Here is a 10,248-nt window from a genome sequence, read left to right as displayed (position 1 = left end):
TTATTTTACCTTTTTATAATTTAAGAAAATTCCGAGGAATTCAATTTTACCCAATTAATCAAATTTTATTTTGATCTATATTAGTTACAGTAATTTTATTAACATGAATTGGAGCACGACCAGTTGAAGAACCTTATGTATTAATTGGACAAATTTTAACTGTTATTTATTTTGTATATTATTTAATTAATCCATTAGTTACAAAATGATGAGATAATTTATTAAACTAATAGTTAATGAGCTTGAATAAGCATATGTTTTGAAAACATAAGATAGAATTTAATTTTCTATTAACTTTACTAAAATAAATTCACTATAATAAAGAAAATAATAAAATTTTAAAACCAATAAAAAATAATAAATAATTTAAAGAAAGTGATAAAAAACATTTTCATGCTAAATATATTAATTTATCATAACGAAATCGAGGTAAAGTCCCACGAGCTCAAATAAAAACAAAAGAAATAAAAGTTAATTTAACATAAAATAATAAATTAAAAACATCACATCCTAAAAAAATTACACAAAATAATATTCTTATTCATATTCAGCTATAAAAATCAAAGCAAATCCTCCTCTTCTATATTCTACATTAAACCCAGAAACTAATTCTGATTCTCCTTCAGCAAAATCAATCGATTAGTTTCAGCTAAAGAAATAGTTTATCAAACTAAAGCTATAGGAAATAAAATAATTAAAAAACAATAATTAAAAAAATAAATTATATTATATCTACCAATTAAAAAAATAAATGATAATAAAATTAAAGCCAATCTAACTTCATATGAAATAGTTTGAGCTACAGCTCGTAATCCTCCTAATAAAGCATAATTAGAATTTGAAGATCAACCAGCTACTATAACAGTATATACACCTAATCTTGTACAACATAAAAAAAATAAACCTCCTAAATTAAAAGAATACAATTTAACAAAAAAAGGTATACATATTCAAACAAATAAAGATAAAAATAAAGAAAAAATTGGAGAAATATAATATCTTAAATAATTAGATAATAAAGGATAAGTTTATTCTTTTGTAAATAATTTAATTGCATCACAAAAAGGTTAAGGAATTCCTATTAAACCAACTTTATTAGGATCTTTACGAATTTGAATATAACCTAAAACTTTACGTTCTAATAAAGTTAAAAAAGCTACACTTACTAACACACAAATTACTAATAATAAACTTCCAATTAATGATAAAACAAATTCTATATAAAACAAGTAATATTTGTAAAATAATTTACATAAATAAATTCTAAATTTATTGCACTAATCTGCCAAAATAGTTTTATATTAATAATATTCATATTTAAAAATATAATTATTTTAATATTTGCACCTTTCTACTAAAATATTATAATTTTTTAAAGATAGAAACCAACCTGGCTTAAACCGGTTTGAACTCAGATCATGTAAGAATTTAAAAGTCGAACAGACTTAAAATTTGAACGGCTACACCCAAAATTATATCTTAATCCAACATCGAGGTCGCAATCTTTTTTATCTGTTATCCTTAAAGTAACTTAATTTTTTAATCATTATTAATGGATCAATTATTCATAAATTAATGTTTTTAAAAATTAAAAGTTTTTTAAATTTTAATATCACACCAATAAAATATTTTAATTTATTAAAATTAAATTAATCTTAATATTTTAATTATAAACAAAATATAAAGATTTATAGGGTCTTCTCGTCTTTTAAATAAATTTTAGCTTTTTGACTAAAAAATAAAATTCTAAAAAAAATTTTAATGAAACAGTTAATATTTCGTCCAACCATTCATTCCAGCCTTCAATTAAAAGACTAATGATTATGCTACCTTTGCACAGTCAAAATACTGCGGCCATTTAAAAAATTTCAGTGGGCAGGTTAGACTTTATATATAATTCAAAAAGACATGTTTTTGTTAAACAGGCGAACATTATTTTTGCCGAATTCTTTACTTAAACTTTTCATAAAAATTTATTTAAATAATATAATACACTAATTCTATCATTATTACTTAATTTTAAATATTAAAATTAATATTTTAATAAATAATTAAAATTTAATAAATAATTTAATTTATAAAATAAATTATAACACACTTTTTAATAATTGCTAATTCTAAGCATATATTTATCAAATTTATTTATTATTTTTAAAAATTTATTTTATAGCTTATCCCATAAAATATTAAAATTATAAATTATTTAATTAATAAAATTAAATAAATAAATTTATAATTTCTAAATTAAATTTATTTCTTAAAAAACTAGATACCTTTAAAAACGAATAACATTTCATTTCTAATATAATATTTTAAATAATTTTGTCACATTAACTTATATATTATATTAACTCTTTTAAAATCGAGAAAAATAAATATTTATTTTTTATTTAATAAACGCTGATACACAAGGTACAATTAATTAAATTTTCTTTTATAATAAAATTTTTTTTTTTCTTTTATAAATAAAATCTAATCAATTTATATTGATTTGCACAAAAATCTTTTCAATGTAAATGAAATGCTTTACTTAATAAGCTTTAAGTTGTCATTTTAGATACACTTTCCACTACATCTACTATGTTACGACTTATCTTACCTTAATAATAAGAGCGACGGGCGATGTGTACATATTTTAGAGCTAAAATCAAATTATTAATCTATATAATTTTACTACCAAATCCACTTTCAAAAATTTTTTCATAATTTTATCCGTTTAAATAATTTTATTGTAACCCATTATTACTTAAATATAAGCTACACCTTGATCTGATATAAATTTTTATTTAAATTATTGAATATTATTATTCTTATAAAATATTCTGATAACGACGGTATATAAACTGATTACAAACTTAAGTAAGGTCCATCGTGGATTATCGATTACAAAACAGGTTCCTCTGGATAGACTAAAATACCGCCAAATTTTTTAAGTTTCAAGAACATAACTATTACTACTTTAGCAATTAATTTACATTTTAAATAATAGGGTATCTAATCCTAGTTTTTTATTAAAATTTTTTAACTTCAATTATAATTATACAAAATAATTTAAATATATAATTTCACTTAATATATTTAATTTTATTTTTTAAATTCAATTTAATTAATACTAAAAAAATTTATTTGTATTATTGGTATAACCGCGACTGCTGGCACCAATTTGGTCAATACTTTTTAATATTGCTATTTCTAAATTTCTTTAATTAATAATATTAATTACTGCGAATAAAATTTATATATTTATTTTTAAAATAAATATAAATTCACACAAAAATTTACATATAAATCAAATTAATAACAAATTATTAAGCCAAAATAAAACTTTTAAATTATTTTTATAAAATATTTTAAAATTTTATTTTTATTTAATTATTATAAAAATATTAAAAAATAGTAAAATAATAAATAAAAGATTCTAAAATAAAATATTAATTAATTTATAATTTAAATATTTATAATATGTTTATATATATAATTTTGAAAATTTGTATTTTTTTTACACAAAAATTATTATTTTTTCTAAATATTTAAAAAAAAAAAAAGATTATCTAAAAAAAACTATTTTAAACTAAATAAAAATAAAAAAAATAAAACTTTTTACATTTTTAAAAAAAGGATTTTTATTATTAAAATAATTAAAATTAGTTTATATTTATAAATAAACATACTATAAATAGTATATATATATATATATATACATCAATTAATTAATAAAATTAAAATAAATTTATTAATAAAATTTTATAAACAATTTATATAAATTTTAAATTTAAATAATTTCTAATTTTATATAATATATATATATATATTATATATATATAAATAATTTTTTTTAATCACTAAATCTGAAAAATTAGTCCCCTAAAAAATATTTTAAAATTTAAATACATTTTAATTCAAAAAATTAACATAAAAATATATTTATTTAACATTTTTATAAACTATTTTTTTTTAAATATTTAATATTATAATAACTTTAATAAAAAAAAAAAAATAAAATTATTTTTTATTATAATAAAAATAATTTTTTTTAGTAACAAAAATAATATAAATAAATTAAATTTTTAATAAAAATTAAAAATATGAATAATTTATTATTATATAATATATATATATATATATATGTATTATATGTATGTACATATAAAATAAGTATTTTAAATATACTAAAAAATTCAATTTTAATAATTAAATAAAATTTAAAATTCATTAAATTAATTCATTAATAATAAAAAATCCTCCCCTTTTTTTTTTTTTAAATTTTTTGTACACTAAATTCAAGATTAATAGATAATCTATATATATATAAATATTTAATATATTATTATATAGTTAACAATTTAAATAAAAAATCTCACAATCCAAAAATGGTAATATAAATGGTAAAAAAAATCTATATTCAAATATTTATCTAATATTTCTTGGATTTATATAAATAATATAATCTTTAATTAATAATATTAATTACTGCGAATAAAATTTATATATTTATTTTTAAAATAAATATAAATTCACACAAAAATTTACATATAAATCAAATTAATAACAAATTATTAAGCCAAAATAAAACTTTTAAATTATTTTTATAAAATATTTTAAAATTTTATTTTTATTTAATTATTATAAAAATATTAAAAAATAGTAAAATAATAAATAAAAGATTCTAAAATAAAATATTAATTAATTTATAATTTAAATATTTATAATATGTTTATATATATAATTTTGAAAATTTGTATTTTTTTTACACAAAAATTATTATTTTTTCTAAATATTTAAAAAAAAAAAAGATTATCTAAAAAAAACTATTTTAAACTAAATAAAAATAAAAAAAATAAAACTTTTTACATTTTTAAAAAAAGGATTTTTATTATTAAAATAATTAAAATTAGTTTATATTTATAAATAAACATACTATAAATAGTATATATATATATATATATACATCAATTAATTAATAAAATTAAAATAAATTTATTAATAAAATTTTATAAACAATTTATATAAATTTTAAATTTAAATAATTTCTAATTTTATATAATATATATATATATATTATATATATATAAATAATTTTTTTTAATCACTAAATCTGAAAAATTAGTCCCCTAAAAAATATTTTAAAATTTAAATACATTTTAATTCAAAAAATTAACATAAAAATATATTTATTTAACATTTTTATAAACTATTTTTTTTTAAATATTTAATATTATAATAACTTTAATAAAAAAAAAAAAATAAAATTATTTTTTATTATAATAAAAATAATTTTTTTTAGTAACAAAAATAATATAAATAAATTAAATTTTTAATAAAAATTAAAAATATGAATAATTTATTATTATATAATATATATATATATATATATGTATTATATGTATGTACATATAAAATAAGTATTTTAAATATACTAAAAAATTCAATTTTAATAATTAAATAAAATTTAAAATTCATTAAATTAATTCATTAATAATAAAAAATCCTCCCCTTTTTTTTTTTTAAAATTTTTTGTACACTAAATTCAAGATTAATAGATAATCTATATATATATAAATATTTAATATATTATTATATAGTTAACAATTTAAATAAAAAATCTCACAATCCAAAAATGGTAATATAAATGGTAAAAAAAATCTATATTCAAATATTTATCTAATATTTCTTGGATTTATATAAATAATATAATCTTTAATTAATAATATTAATTACTGCGAATAAAATTTATATATTTATTTTTAAAATAAATATAAATTCACACAAAAATTTACATATAAATCAAATTAATAACAAATTATTAAGCCAAAATAAAACTTTTAAATTATTTTTATAAAATATTTTAAAATTTTATTTTTATTTAATTATTATAAAAATATTAAAAAATAGTAAAATAATAAATAAAAGATTCTAAAATAAAATATTAATTAATTTATAATTTAAATATTTATAATATGTTTATATATATAATTTTGAAAATTTGTATTTTTTTTACACAAAAATTATTATTTTTTCTAAATATTTAAAAAAAAAAAAGATTATCTAAAAAAAACTATTTTAAACTAAATAAAAATAAAAAAAATAAAACTTTTTACATTTTTAAAAAAAGGATTTTTATTATTAAAATAATTAAAATTAGTTTATATTTATAAATAAACATACTATAAATAGTATATATATATATATATATACATCAATTAATTAATAAAATTAAAATAAATTTATTAATAAAATTTTATAAACAATTTATATAAATTTTAAATTTAAATAATTTCTAATTTTATATAATATATATATATATATTATATATATATAAATAATTTTTTTTAATCACTAAATCTGAAAAATTAGTACCCTAAAAAATATTTTAAAATTTAAATACATTTTAATTCAAAAAATTAACATAAAAATATATTTATTTAACATTTTTATAAACTATTTTTTTTTAAATATTTAATATTATAATAACTTTAATAAAAAAAAAAAAATAAAATTATTTTTTATTATAATAAAAATAATTTTTTTTAGTAACAAAAATAATATAAATAAATTAAATTTTTAATAAAAATTAAAAATATGAATAATTTATTATTATATAATATATATATATATATATATGTATTATATGTATGTACATATAAAATAAGTATTTTAAATATACTAAAAAATTCAATTTTAATAATTAAATAAAATTTAAAATTCATTAAATTAATTCATTAATAATAAAAAATCCTCCCCTTTTTTTTTTTTTAAATTTTTTGTACACTAAATTCAAGATTAATAGATAATCTATATATATATAAATATTTAATATATTATTATATAGTTAACAATTTAAATAAAAAATCTCACAATCCAAAAATGGTAATATAAATGGTAAAAAAAATCTATATTCAAATATTTATCTAATATTTCTTGGATTTATATAAATAATATAATAATTTAATTAATTATTATTGATTTATAAATTTATATATTGTTGATAATTTATATTACATATATATATATATATATATAGAAAATTTAAATTATTTAATTTAATTTAATATTTTTTTAAAAAATTTAACTAAAATGTATTATTCAATATAAAATAATAAATATTTTAAAATTGTAATTTTTTAAAAATTTAATAGTAAATAAATAAAAAAAAAAAGGAGGATTTTTTATTATTAATGAATTGCCTGATAAAAAGGTTTACCTTGATAGGGTAAATTATGCAGTTTTTCTGCATTCATTGACTGATTTATATGTTGTTAGTTACAAAGATTTTTTATATTTAATAGAATTAAACTATTTCTAAAAGTATCAAAAACTTTTGTGCGTCATACACCAAAATATATTTATATTTATTATTTATAAAAAGATAAGCTAATTAAGCTACTGGGTTCATACCCCATTTATAAAGGTTATAATCCTTTTCTTTTTAATTTTTAATAACTCCTCAAAAATTTTATTTATTACAATTATAATTATTGGAACATTAATCACAGTTACGTCTAATTCTTGGTTAGGAGCTTGAATAGGTTTAGAAATTAATTTGTTATCTTTTATCCCCCTATTAAGAGATAATAATAATGTAATATCAACAGAAGCCTCTTTAAAATATTTTTTAACTCAAGCTTTAGCATCAACTGTATTGTTATTTTCTTTAATTTTATTAATATTAAAAAAATAATATAAATAACGAAATTAATGAATCTTTTACATCAATAATTATTATATCATTATATATTACTATTATATATTACTATTAAAAAGTGGAGCCGCTCCTTTCCATTTTTGATTCCCTAATATAATAGAAGGTTTAACATGAATAAATGCTTTAATATTAATAACTTGACAAAAAATTGCCCCATTAATACTAATTTCTTATTTAAATATTAAAAATTTATTATTAATTAGAGTAATTTTATCAGTAATTATTGGAGCTCTTCATTTAGGATGAATATTAAGATCATTAATAATTAGTGAATCTATTTGATTTATTTATTTTTTATTTTATTCATTTTTATCTTTTATTTTAACATTTATGTTTAATATTTTTAAATTATTTCATTTAAATCAATTATTTTCTTGATTTGTAAATAGAAAAATTTTAAAATTTTCATTATTTATAATTTTTTTATTATTAGGTGGATTACCTCAATTTTTAGGATTTTTACCACAATGACTTGTAATCCAACAATTAACATTATGTAATCAATATTTTTTATTAACATTAATAATAATATCAACTTTAATTACATTATTTTTTTATCTTCGAATTTGTTACTCAGCTTTTATATTAAATTATTTTGAAAATAATTATGTCATAGAAATAATTATAAATAGTAGTAATACTAATTTATATTTAATTATAACTTTTTTTTTCAGTTTTTGGGTTATTCTTAATTTCTTTATTTTTTTTTATATTTTAAGGCTTTAAGTTAATAAAACTAATAGCCTTCAAAGCTGTAAATAGAGGGCATCCCTTTAAGCCTTAGTAAAATTTTACTCCTTCAAAATTGCAGTTTGATGTCATTATTGACTATAAGACCAATTTTAATGATTAAGAAGAATAACTCTTATAAATAGATTTACAATCTACCGCCTAAACTTCAGCCACTTAATCCAATCGCGACAATGATTATTTTCTACAAATCATAAGGATATTGGAACTTTATATTTTATTTTTGGAGCTTGAGCCGGAATAGTAGGAACATCTTTAAGAATTTTAATTCGAGCTGAATTAGGACATCCAGGAGCATTAATTGGGGATGATCAAATTTATAATGTAATTGTTACTGCCCATGCTTTTATTATAATTTTTTTTATAGTAATACCTATTATAATTGGAGGGTTTGGAAATTGATTAGTACCATTACTATTAGGAGCTCCTGATATAGCATTTCCACGAATAAATAATATAAGATTTTGATTACTACCTCCTGCTCTTTCTTTATTATTAGTGAGAAGAATGGTAGAAAATGGAGCTGGAACAGGGTGAACGGTTTATCCACCTCTCTCTGCTGGAATTGCTCATGGTGGAGCTTCAGTTGATTTAGCAATTTTTTCTCTACATTTAGCCGAAATTTCTTCAATTTTAGGAGCTGTAAATTTTATTACAACTGTAATTAATATACGATCAACCTTTATTTGTTTGATCAGTTGTTATTATTGCTTTATTACTTTTATTATCATTACCAGTATTAGCTGGAGCTATTACTATGTTATTAACAGACCGAAATTTAAATACTTCATTTTTTGACCCAGCCGGAGGAGGAGACCCAATTTTATACCAACATTTATTTTGATTTTTTGGACACCCTAAAGTATATATTTTAATTCTACCTGGATTTGGAATAATTTCTCATATTATTAGTCAAGAATCTGGTAAAAAGGAAACTTTCGGTTCTTTAGGAATAATTTATGCTATACTTGCTATTGGATTATTAGGATTTATTGTATGAGCTCACCACATATTTACAGTAGGAATAGATGTAGATACTCGAGCTTATTTTACTTCTGCAACTATAATTATTGCTGTTCCTACTGGTATTAAAATTTTTAGATGATTAGCAACTTTACACAGAACTCAACTTTCTTACTCTCCAGCTATTTTATGAGCTTTAGGATTTGTATTTTTATTTACAGTTGGGGGATTAACAGGAGTAGTATTTGCTAATTCATCAGTTGATATTATTCTTCATGACACTTATTATGTTGTAGCTCACTTCTATTATGTATTATCAATAGGAGCTGTATTTGCTATTATAGCAGGATTCATTCACTGATACCCTTTATTTACAGGATTAACATTAAATGCTAAATGATTAAAAAGTCAATTTATCATTATATTTATTGGAGTAAATTTAACATTTTTCCCCCAACATTTTTTAGGATTAGCTGGTATACCTCGACGTTATTCAGATTATCCAGATGCTTATACAACTTGAAATGTAGTATCAACTATTGGATCTTCAATTTCATTATTAGGTATTTTTTTTTTTTTATCTTATTTGAGAAAGTTTAGTATCACAAAGACAAGAAATTTACCCAATTTAATTAAATTCATCTATCGAATGATACCAAAATACACCCCCTGCTGAACATAGATATTCTGAATTACCTCTTTTAACAAATTAATTTCTAATATGGCAGATTAGTGCAATGGATTTAAGCTCCGTATATAAAGTATTTCACTTTTATTAGAAAATTAATGTCTACATGAGCTAATTTAGGTTTACAAGATAGAGCTTCTCCTTT

At 16.8% G+C, this 10,248-nt stretch overlaps 3 pseudogenes; 2 read left to right on the top strand and 1 right to left on the bottom strand.

Annotated features, from left to right (window-relative positions):
- Positions 1 to 309: 309 nt before the first annotated feature.
- On the bottom strand, positions 310 to 2,632 carry LOC122819109 (NADH-ubiquinone oxidoreductase chain 1-like; annotated as a pseudogene).
- Positions 2,633 to 7,375: 4,743 nt separating this feature from the next.
- Positions 7,376 to 8,118, top strand: LOC127010748 (NADH-ubiquinone oxidoreductase chain 2-like; annotated as a pseudogene).
- Positions 8,119 to 8,572: 454 nt separating this feature from the next.
- On the top strand, positions 8,573 to 10,130 carry LOC122818552 (cytochrome c oxidase subunit 1-like; annotated as a pseudogene).
- Positions 10,131 to 10,248: the final 118 nt, after the last annotated feature.

Source organism: Drosophila biarmipes, chromosome 2L (assembly GCF_025231255.1).
Source record: "Drosophila biarmipes strain raj3 chromosome 2L, RU_DBia_V1.1, whole genome shotgun sequence".
NCBI classification, from domain to species: Eukaryota; Metazoa; Arthropoda; class Insecta; order Diptera; family Drosophilidae; genus Drosophila; species Drosophila biarmipes.
The sequence above is the reverse complement of the archived record's forward strand: the minus strand, read 5'-3'. Positions and strand labels throughout refer to the sequence as shown.